General features: G+C 30.9%; 1 protein-coding gene across 1 annotated transcript in view; it reads right to left on the bottom strand.

Annotated features, from left to right (window-relative positions):
- The window catches only part of LOC106471734, a 23,456-nt gene that overhangs the window by 9,714 nt on the left and 1,289 nt on the right, over positions 1 to 12,453 (bottom strand). Inside the window, exons 2-3 of the mRNA XM_013932356.2 lie at positions 10,048 to 10,083; positions 8,145 to 8,198 (exon numbers count right to left, since the gene is read on the bottom strand). The gene's annotated coding sequence lies outside the window, so the exon portion shown is untranslated. The remainder of the gene's footprint in view (positions 1 to 8,144; positions 8,199 to 10,047; positions 10,084 to 12,453) is intronic.

Here is a 12,453-nt window from a genome sequence, read left to right as displayed (position 1 = left end):
CAGGTGGAAAACGAAGTTTTATAATAATGGAATGTATGAAAAGTGACCCAAAAAATGGTGCTAACTCGGTAACCCGTGGCCTGATTTTCACGAAACTTGCTTAATTCTGTTTCTATTCTCATTTCATTACAAAAATGGCACTACTGTGTGCCAGTTTTGCTGTATTTAATTACAGACAATCACACACACAAACAATCTCAGAGTTTTAGCAATATATAGATGTCATATAGGGGGCTGGAATGCCAACTTCAGAATAGTTTTGTTGTCTCCTCTATTGATGTATAATACTGTAATGATTATTTCTCTTACTGTTTTATTATTTTTGTGAGCAATTACCTTCCCAATTCTGGCTGCAGACAGTAAAAGGTGGTAAAAATGTGGGACATTGTGGGGTTGAGCACCCATATCTGCTCCTTTTCTCTTTTTTTTAAGCATGTGAGGCCAGTGAAATTGAGGTTAAACTGGATAGATGGTGTACCCACAAATCAATTTGGGTCTTACTTCTGTTGGCACCTCAAAATACCAAGGCACATTACATAATGACCTACCCTATGATTTGTGCCTCAGTGTTGGATATTTGTTTTGTAAATGCATTTATATTTTTTCAAGTGTATATTTTTCACTAATGTACATTTTCTTCCTCTACAAAATTAAATTAAATTATATTTTTAAGGTTTGGATATGTTATGTAAAAATTCACACCATCCTTTCTTTTGATGTAATTTGCTTAGAAAAAAATTATGATTTACCTTAAATAATTTCTAAGCTACATTTGTGTGACAGTAATATATTTTTGTTTGAGTTGTGTACAACTGAATAACTGTAAGATGTTAATGAAAAGAGATTCTCTTGTGATATTCCAAAATATGCTGGATCAATAGGAAAAAGATAAGAAAAGAAAAGATATTCAACAACCTGAGAGCTTTTGGAAAGCTTTTGTAATCATAGCAGTTACGTGATTGTTGTACCAGAAGTGAACTAATCACGTTTGTAAAAATATGATCTTAACTGTGAATGCATTAGCACTGCATATGTATGTGTAGGTGATATCAAACATAGAGAAAGAGTTGTTTTGAAATAAAAAAAAGGCTTACAAGAATATGTGTTTGTGCAAGAAAGTAAAGTCCAGAATTATTAGGAGATTTATTAACAAAATCACTTAATGCTACAGGTACTAGAAGAGTGAAATATTAACAAAAAAGATTTAATGAAATATAATAATAATACATATGCAACTGGGAACACAAAAATAACAGATATTATGTAAATATTATAATACAAAGGTAAAATTAACACTAGGGATAAAATTAATAGAACAAGAGGTGAAAGTGTTTAAAATATGAACCCATAAAGCATCCAAATCTCTGACAATGTGCTTGCTTGTGCATGATTACTTATTGTACCAGATAATGAGATATACGAATCAATTTTTAATCACAGCTATAAGAGGAAGTCCTTAAAAAATAGGTTTTTTTAAGTGTAAAAGTATTCTTTAATACAGGAGAATGTTTTGTGTGTTAATATAAGTATTCTTTAATACAGGAGAATGTTTTGTGTGTCAATATAAGTATTCTTTAATACAGGAGAATGTTTTGTGTGTTAATATATGTGTTTATGTGTTTTTTGGGAGCATTTTGTTGTTTCTCATAGTATTCTCTCCAACCACCATCACCAAAAGAAGAGATTCAGTTTTGTTATGATCAGCACACTGCTTATATTATGTCAGTCTGTCTTTAGTATTAGAAACAAAAACAAAACAAATAAACAGGAAAGATTGATGCACTTATCTAGGACTCTTTGATGGTCAATAATGTTTAAAGGAAACAATTAGAGAGAGAGAGAGAGGGTCAAACTTTTGATAACATCCATGAAGGATTTTAATGCACACTTTTATGCTTGCTAGATCGAATGTTAATGATATCAAAACTAATAAAATATGCATGTAAATATATAAATGTATATATAGCAATAGCTAGATTCACTGACTTAAAATAATTGGATAGAAAATATCCTAATCTATTTATTTCAATAAAGAGTAACTAAAATGGTCTGAGCAGTAATTTATCATTTCTCAAGATAATGGCTATTTAGAGGTCTGAGAAATTTTTTTTTATAGTTGCTTTAGATATTCTTTTCATTCCTGAAAATGTTTGAAAATTAGAGAAAGTTTCTTCTATAATATGACATTAGGTAAGGTTAATTAGGTTTCACTATTAAGTGAGGTAAGTAACAGGAAAATATTCCAATGGTTCATGGATTTAGTAAAAGCACAACATATTTCAGGGATTAGAAAGAAAGAGATTGGACACACAATATAAATCACACTATGAAAACAAATTTTTATTCCAACCCCAAAACAACCAAAGTTAAAAAAGAAAAATGCAATATGTTTATTAAGAATTACCGTATTGCCACAAATAAATGCCCCCTCTCTAATTATTGCCCCCTAATATTTTTATAAAGCTTACATTGTGTGGCAGCAATAGTAATCCAACCAACATATAATCCACTTTTATTGCTGTAATTTTGATTTGAAAACAAAGAAGAAAACAAACACTTATTAGTATTGAAATCAAGAAATTATGTGTGAAAAATAGAATCCAGAGAGCATAAATATTATAATTAGCACACACACCCCTTTGCAGTTTGCAGCACTCCCAGGGGCATTAATTCAGGGCAATATGTTAGTTAATGTTACAGCTTAGACTGTAGATGAGTATCACTATTTAAAGAAATAGATAAATTTCACTAACCAAACTTAGGTCTTGACAGAGATAGAGAGAGCTGACTAAGAAACCATGGTATTGTATATCATATTCTCTAATATCACTCCTATCAAAATACGTGTAAAAATTAAATTAAAATGACTATACATATCATTGGAGTGTAAATCAAAATTTACTGAATATGCTTTGGCTATAGAATGTATTATTGTAAGCTATATTTTTAATGTTAGTTTGCTAAAGGGAGCTGCTAATTATGATGATGTAATTATTAATAAGCTTCTTCTAATATCCAAAGACAAAGGTACATTACTTATAAGTACAAGTAGCATTTAGTGAAGTAAATGAGTATTCAGCAAATTATTCAGTTCCTTGTCAGTTCAAGTTTTAGTAAGTTAGTCAGTGAGAGATAGGGAGTCTGTCAGTGAATGAGTTAGTAAGGCAGTCAGCATGTTTTTTATCAATTGATTAAGAAGAAAATGCTGTAAATTTATTTAGTCATCTTATCATTAGTCTCGGAAGGTTTGTTGAAATGTTGTTTGTGCACTTACTAAAGTGAAAGTAGCCTGTAGCAAACTTTAAAGAAGCAATGAACTAATCTATTATTGTCATATGGGCTGTATTTTGCATTAGTTTTAGCAGATAACCTAAGAGAACCAATCCAACAAAAGAACATGTTATAACAACTGGTGTCAGAAGTGAGGTTATTTTGGTGAAAATAAAACAGAAATTTGAGTTAGCTTGAGCTTGAACTGTTTAAGATGATAATAAAAAAAACAAGAAGCAAGACTTAAACTTTTCTAGAAATGATAAAACTGTTAAAAGAAGGTAAAGGAGAACAAGACAGAAAAGTACAAGAATAAAATGAAAAAAAAAGAAACCAAAATAAATTTTTAGAAAATTGAAAGATGATCAAGAAGAGAGAGATGAGAATTTAAGAAAGGAGTTAAAAGAAAGAGCTGTAATATTTAATTAAGAATTAAGAACAAATATAAATATGATTGAAGACAAGATTGAAAAGATTATTGAGAATGTATACAGGGATTACAAGAACAAATTTAATGAAGTGCAGAGAGATACCAAAAAAATACAGAAAAGCTGTAATGACAAAATTGAAGAAGTAAAGAAACACACCAATAAATAATAGAAAGAATGAGAAATCAAAGTGGTAAAAAAAAGGGATCACTGAGGTTGAAAAGCACATCAGTTGCAAAATAAAACATCTAGAAAATTAACTAATAAACATAAGGATTAAATCAACCAAACCACTTTCTGCATCTGCACAAGACTTCCAACCTAAAATACCTTCTTATACAAGGTATGGAAAGGAGAAATTATTTGGTCTACACTTATTACTATTATTTCTATTATTACTATTATTACTTCCCAACCTTCCTGGACTACTACAATCATGTCACTATTAAATATAATTTCAGAATTTAACTGACCAAGTCAAGAACATTGCCTTGATTAAAAAACCACAGACTATAATAGAAAGGCACTGTGAAAGACATATCAGACTTGGTTCAAAATAATTTCCAGAGTGAATGAGCAGAACAGTGAACAACAAACTGTTCATTTTGTTGCCCATTTAGAAGAACCAGCTATAACAACAATATGCAACTTTCCAGATGAGAGCCATAAAAACTATGAAACATTGGTAGTTGCCTTGTACAACAGGTTTGGAGTGATACACCATTAAGCAAGTATATATAGAACAAAGTTCTAAAACAGGATATGGAAGAAAGGAAATACCTTAGCCAAACTTGCAGAAGATTTGGAAAGGCTTGCCCAATTATCATACTCAGATGCTCCATGTGAAATGATGGATTTATTGGTACATAACCAATTTATGTATGCCATAAAATACAAGGATAAGAGAATTAGGTTGAAACAAAGTAGGTATAGATCTTTAAAGAAAGTTCTTCAGTTGGTAACGAAACTAGAATCCACGAAAATTGCACATAACTGTTTGTGCAAGGGTGGGGTTCTGGTGCATATGCCATGACCTTTTACAGAGTACCATTGAACTTGGTATTATGTATTTGATGTCAGAGTTGTCAAGTATTCACTTTACCCAACACTGCTGACTTAGTGACAGAACGTGTTAGGAGAACAGCAAATATCAGATACAATATATAGGGATACTGAAAAAACTGCAGATATAAATTTCAGAAGTTCTAGATGTTATGAAAATACAGTATGCAAACTGCACAATGGAGAAAGGCATTTTTATTTTTTAAATGAACATGACCTTGCGCTCTGATGTGTCAGTGTAAGCCAGACTGATGTGATCAATTCACAGACATATCTAAAGAATAAATACTTTTGTAACACATTCGATTTTTTGTGTACAAGATATCTCCATTTTATAAATATCTTAATGTAGATACACATTGTAAATTTTAAATTATAATCAACATTCCTTCTCCAGTACAGGATTGGTTTAGGTAAACATAATGAAGAGAAAAAAAAATGACATGACAATAGGTGTTTCAAGAGTAACTTGAAATGATATATTGCCTGAAATTGCAGACAAAAGCCTGTAGAAAACAACAACTGCTCCCAAAGTATGTCAGTAAAAGTGAACTGTTATAAATGTGGAAAAGATGGCTATTACAGCTGAGACTTTGAGGAATGAACAGCTATTAATAAACCAAGGAAACAACATCCAAAAAATTAGTCTTTGAGCACAGCCAGATCAAAGGAACAACAATGGTCTGATCAGACATCATAAAAAAAAAGTTGGCTAACTTATGGGGTGAAGTTTGGCTGAAAATACATCTGGCCCAAATGAGATAAGAAATTCATTACTTAAAGAAACCATCCACTAGTTAATGGGTTTATAGATGGGAAGCATTGCAGTATGTTAATCAATGCTGGTTCTACAGCTACAATAATTCAATCTAATTTGGTGATGAAATGTGGGAAATTGCTTCCAAATAATGAAGGAATGTGGATTGATGCAAACAGCAAGTGGTCTTAAAGTTTCAACACAACGAACGTTGGAAGTTACCCTTACTGTCATCAAAGAAGAGTGCACAATGGGAACTGACTTTATGCACAAACATGGATGGAGGGTCATGCTAACTTCAAACAACTTCAAAGTTTCTATATTCCAAAACACTCTATCAGCTCCACAACCTTCTAACTGTTGGATACTAAGATGTTATAAACACACTGGAGAGAGTAAGAAAGTACTTCTATTGGATTAAGTTCCAGGAATCTGTAGAAAGTTTGTGTAAATCATGTCAGTGAAACAGCCAATGAAAGAAACTGCATAGGCATCTAATGCAGTACTGTGTTGGAGCACCATTTGAGAGTGTTACCTTGAATGTGCTTGGTGCTCTACAACAGAGTACCAATAGAAATAAATACATCATGGTTGTGATGAAGTGTTTCACTAAATGGCCAAAAGCATATGCTGTTCCTAACCAGGACTTCACTCAGATCAGGGATAAAATTAGTCTTGTTTGTAGAAATGTCAGATTCTTGGAAATAAGGAGACCAGATAACAGCCATTCATCCATTTTCTGACAGAATAGTAGAGAAATTCAACTCTACACTTTTAAATCAATTAGCCAATTATATGGATGAACATAAAAAAACAACATGGGATCAAGATTTTCTACTCCTACTTATGACTTATTGAACAACAGTACATGAAGCAACAGGCAACATACAATCATCACTGATATTTTGGAGAGAACACAAAGTGCCATTAGACATTCTGTACTTGCATTCAGATGATAGTCACTAAGCAGATTCTTACATATAACATACAGAGAGACTAAGAAACACTGCTGGTGTCATATATATTGCCTGGAAAAGACTTAAGTCAACTAGTGATAAAATGAAAAGTCACTATGATATTAATGCTGATAAGACTGGATTCCATTAAGATGACATGGTGTGACTGTACAATCCCTGCTATAAGAAGGGATAAACTCCAAAGTTAAGCAGATGTTTGGAAGGACCATATGTTGTCCTGAATAAAATCAATTAAGTAGCCTACGCAATCCAGAAAAACAGACAGTCCAAGCTAAAAGTGATCCATCATGATTGTCTTTGAAATTAGATTGTGAGAGAATGGCCAATTGAGTAATTTCAGAGAGAATTTGCCTGTAGAAGGCTAACCTGCTGAAGAGCCCAGATTCCTGTTGAGACCACTTCCAGGGGATCATCAAGGATGAGCACTAGATTCACTCATCTACCTACCAGAGAGTTCACCCAGTACAGGACAATACATGACAATAAAGTATGAAAGATCATCCCATCTGCATACCATAACCCTTGGAGAAAAAAGGGTAGTTTAATATACTGTTTTGTTTGTGTGTCAGGATTGTTCAAGAAGCTTCAAAATACAGGAATGGGACAGTGTTGCAAGCTATATTTTCAATGTTATAGTTTATTTGTATGCTAGAAGGTACTGCTGAGCATAATGATACGATTATCGAAAAGCTTTTTCTAATGTTGAGATAAGGGCACATTATTTACATTACAGTTTATTTGTTTGCTAGAAGATACTGCTGAGCATAATGATACAATAATCAAGAAGCTTTTTCTAATGTTGAGACAAAGGAACATTACTTACATTACAGTTTATTTGTTTGCTAGAAGATACTGCTGAGCATAATGATACAATAATCAAGAAGCTTTTTCTAATGTTGAGACAAAGGCACATTACTTACATTACAGTTTATTTGTTTCTTAGAAGGTACTGCTGAGCATAATGATACAATAATCGAGAAGCTTTTTCTAATGTTGAGACAAGGGCACATTACTTACATGTCAAGTAGACATTTAGTGAGGTAAATAAGTATTCAGGTTTATGAGTTAAGTGTCAAAAATGTTGTTTTCAGTTTAGTGTTAGCAAGAAAATTCTGTAAGTTTACCTGTTAGTTAGGTGTACTTACCATTAAACTTAGAATTTTTGTTGAAACGTTTTTTGTGCACATAGGCCTACAATTACAAATGTTAAGAAAGAAATAAACTAATATATTATATTTAAGTGGATGGGATTTTACATTATTTTAAAAAAATAATCCAAAAGAACACACAAAATAAAAAACATGTTCCAACAGTAAGTTATAATTCTGATGACCAAGATCAATAATGTTTTTATAAACTAACAAACCAATGCATAGCTCATAACAAAGCACTGCTATGTCAATCATCTAAATGCACTAGTTTCTTCATACTTTAATAATAAGCAACATAAACTACTTGAAACTATGGTGTTGTAATGGATGCCCTTGCTGAAGTTTAGAATTAAAACAAAATAAACTTCCTGAACATTCATTGGTTTTTAATAAAATTTTGATTATAATATTTTTTATCATTTTTATAACAACCAGCAACTGCTAAGTTAGAGTAGAATTTTTCTATTTATTTAACAAGTGAAAATGTTGTGCTACTTACGGGTAACTCTGATGTATGGAATATACCAATGCTTCTTTTTTTCTGGTACAGGATCTGATATTAAAATAATAATTACAAAACATCAGAACCCTTTACGGTAAATTCAAGTTGTACATAAGAATCAAACAAAGGAACGAAAATTATTACAAAAGGTTTAGGTATATTAAACAAATAAATTATAAAACCAATGCCTACTTAAAACTTGAAATATGAGAGACTTACTAGTGCATAGAAAAATTACAAAAAATCAAACCAAAGTATTGATAAATACTATGTATCTTACTCTCCTAGTATATAGTTCATGCCTACAAAATATTTAATTTTTTTAAAGATATAATTTGGAAGATCTAAAAACTAGTTGAGGTTGTGTGCTAAATTCAGCTCAAGACATTTCTTTCTGTAGATTTTCTGGTCAATACACTTATTGGCTGTTTGATGGGATAGTTGTACTGTATTTTACTTGACCTTGTGCATAGAGGATTACCTTGTGACTGTCATATGATGTAAAGATATTTTCACATTATGGTGTCTAACTGATTGTCAGTACAAAGGGAATCTGCTTCCACATCAGATATATTTTGACTTTTGTGGAAGTAGAATTTGTGTCTGACTTGAGAGAGCCAAAACTTCCTTGTGAAGTCAAATCTGTGTTTCAAGCCTTACAACTATTGTTTATATTGATCATGTCCACTTAATTTTATTTTTAATTTATATTGCAGCTGCATTTGTTTTAGTTTTTTTCCCCTTAAATAAATACACTTTAATTTCTTTATCCACTTCTACATTTTAATATCTCATTGACAATAGTTATACCAAACAACTTCCAATTTTCAACTTGTCATCAGAAAATGGTGTCTTATTTTCATTCATACTTAATCACCTTGTTTTGTCTCTTTCATTTCATCTGTAACAAATCACTACAACAGTCCTCCACATACTCGATCCTCAAACCTCTAGTTTTAGTGGAGGTTGAGTCCCTGTATTGAACTGTGAGATTACCACACTGATACATCCAAAACATACTTCTTTTGCTTATTTGTCTTGGACATACCATTACTTAGATACAATTATCTTATACTTTTTATGCACTTGTTGACAAGTCAATAATTTTTTTTAACAAAGACAGTCATGTGAATATTTCAGTCTTACGTATTTTGCCTTTTATATTAAAAATCTTTTTCTTAGAAACTGACTTCTTAATAATTAAGCATGTAATACTGAAAAGATTGCACACAAAACTTAAGAGACAAGTTCTTTTATTTACAGAGTTGTGACAATCAAATCAGAAATTAGATTCCTATTGCTGGTACATGTGATAGCATGGTTTCTGAAATGCCTACAATGACTAAATCAGTTTAATAAGTTAAAAATTATAAATAACAAGTCAAATCAACGTTTTAGGTGATAATCAAACAAACATTGTCTAGAGTAGTAAATCACACATTAATTAGTTACAAAACTTTGTAGAAGATTTTATAACATAAATTGTTATGTTATATGCATGTTTACAACAAATATATAACACATGTAGGTGAAAGATATACTTTTAATGACAAATATTAAAGTTCCAAACATTTATAGTGCTCAGAATAAAGAAATAACTAGATTATTACAACTTTTAGCAATGCATGTCTTATTCTATCATTTGATACTTTTAATAACTGTATGATAGTTTTGACAATATTAGAATTTTTTAAAATCCTAAAATATTATATTTGAAGCAATTCTTTCAAAGTCAATAATTATTGCAAAAGTTAAATATTAATCTAAAATAAACAACAGAAGTAACAAAACCCCCCAAACGTAAAGTAATAATTTCATTTTTTAGGTCTAGCACTTACACATACTTTATATTAATTATTATTAGAATTAATACAGGTTAATACTATACTAGTTAACTTACCCTCTCTGTCACGTTCATCAACATAAACCAGTAAAACTGAAAACCATAAACATAAAATATTTTTCACTATAGAAAAACTAAAGTTTTAAAATAATTTATCAGAAGTATGTTGTATATACTTTATACATACACATGTACATGAAATGACAGAACCAATTGTACAGTAACTGCAATTGTAAGCATATGAGTATGAAACAGATTGGATCTCTTTTTGTTTCTTTACAAATTCAATATCTATCCAATAAAAGATTAAGGCTGGAAATTAACAAACTATAAGTGTATTCATGAAATAATTCATAATTATTAAAAATACGAGATTTAAAACTCAAGTATAATGTTGACTTACTTGTTGTACAATAAAATTTGATTTATTAAAAGCAGACAGATTAAAAGTTTAGCTATAGATTCTCCCTTATACCACCCTCTCCCTATTATGTGACTTGTGTATGATTAAATTTGAAAAGGATACATTAAATACTTCTGTCATTAAACCTATTGTGTGGTTAAGGTATGTAAATGTCATGTTTTTGGTGTAGCAGAATGACAATAATACATCAATAAAGTTTAAATAACATCTTAATTCAGTTATTTTACATTGGAAATTGAAAAAAAGGGTCAACTAAATTTCCTGTATATGAAAATCAAATGGGATAATGGGTTAATCACAGTCTTGGTTTACAGAAACTGTTTTTGGTTGCCTTTCCATCATAAAACAGATCATGTTATCTGTGGCCATAAAAATTATCTGCATTTTCCATATTTGTATTTAAAGCACCAAAAATTTGGATTTATGATAATTAATTATGATTGGAGTTAGTTTCCTTAAAAATAAATGCAAGGTAATGTATGCTGGATATCACAATTTGACTCATAAGTATATATCTAGATGGGAATAACCATAGCAGTTCATCAGTTTCTTGAGCCATTCAATCAATGCGCTTTTGCTAGTGGCATAGTAAATAGGATTATAGGTTGTATCTACAAAAATATTGAATAGGCTTCTAAAGAAGTTATAATGTAATTTCATGGCTATTGGTTAGGCCACATTTGGAGTACTGTGTTCACTTTTGGGCTTCTTATCTTAGAAAGGACATTGAATTTTTGGAAAGGGCTTAGATGAGAGCTATTATGATGATACCTGGTAGAGAAAGGTTGTCATACGAGGGTAGGTTAAGATTTCTGAACTTGTTATCTCTTGAAAAAAAAAAGGAGCTTGAGGGTATCTGATTAAAGAGTATAAGATAGTTAAGGGAACTGATAGTGTTGATGTGTTATCTTTTTTCGTATTTAATGGTGAGAATAGTAAAAAAACAAACAAAAACTAAACGTGCCAGGAAGTTTGTTTCAAGGAAGAGAAAGCAATGTGATAGTTGCTTGCTCTTCCCAACAGGGGTGTTTAATAACAATCATTCCCCTTCAACCCCAAATGAGGGAAAATGTTTCCAATTGTGGTTATTTTTTATTTTGTGGATTTTATTTCTTGCAATCATGTTTGCAGAAAGCTGTGAATAAAGTTGGAGAAGACATGATGATCTTGGTACTGAAGGATTTATTGTTTTTTGTGGTTGGTGGTTTCATTCCAGTTGAAGATGTAGTTCAGAGACGTGGAGAGACACAGACTATGACCAAAATAACCAGTTTCTGTTTGTATTATGTTTAAAATTTAAAGATTAAAAGAACCAATTTGTGTTAACATTATGATTTTCGAAAAATAAACCATTGTAGAGATGAAGACTCTTTTCAGGGGGTTGGGACCTTTGGGTCCAATGCCCAGGAGAATTTAGTGAGAATAGTAAAACCAGGGGTCACAAATATAAATTTTGGCAGGGTAGGAATCATCTTCAGCTAAGACAGCTTTATTTTTCTAAGAGTGGTTGGTTTCTGGAATGGGCTGCCTTCAGATATGACAGATGCAGCTAACTTTAGGTAGATTAAGGGAAAATTGATAAATATTTGAATGATAAGGGTTGGCTTTGAAGTTTTAAGTGTTTAGTTTAATTTATTGAATAGAATGGCCTAGATGGACCAAAAGGTCCCTTGTTGTCCTTTAATGTTATATTAAATAATTGTCTTTCGAGTTTAAATGATAAAACAGAGAAAATTCATAAACATGTTACTTATAAAATTCTGAAGTTTCTGTGGTTAAGTTTATATTGAACAAATATGTATAAACCTGAAATTTTGAATCAAAGAATATAAAAATGTACAGTAAATTAAGCAGTTTTAGTGGTATGTGTGGCAACCACATCTAATATTACAGACTGGAAAAATATTAAATTGATTAATTAGATTGAGCACAAGTGGGAACTTAATATAACTTAATTAATAAGAAACTAAAAAAAATACAATTATTTTAAATAAAGATTTTGGTACAACGTGTAGTAGAGCACCATACAAACCATGTAG

This window comes from Limulus polyphemus, unplaced genomic scaffold (genome assembly GCF_000517525.1).
Source record: "Limulus polyphemus unplaced genomic scaffold, Limulus_polyphemus-2.1.2 Scaffold4823, whole genome shotgun sequence".
In the NCBI taxonomy this organism is placed as follows: domain Eukaryota; kingdom Metazoa; phylum Arthropoda; class Merostomata; order Xiphosura; family Limulidae; genus Limulus; species Limulus polyphemus.
Note: the sequence above shows the minus strand (reverse complement) of the source record. Positions and strands in the feature narration are given on the sequence as shown.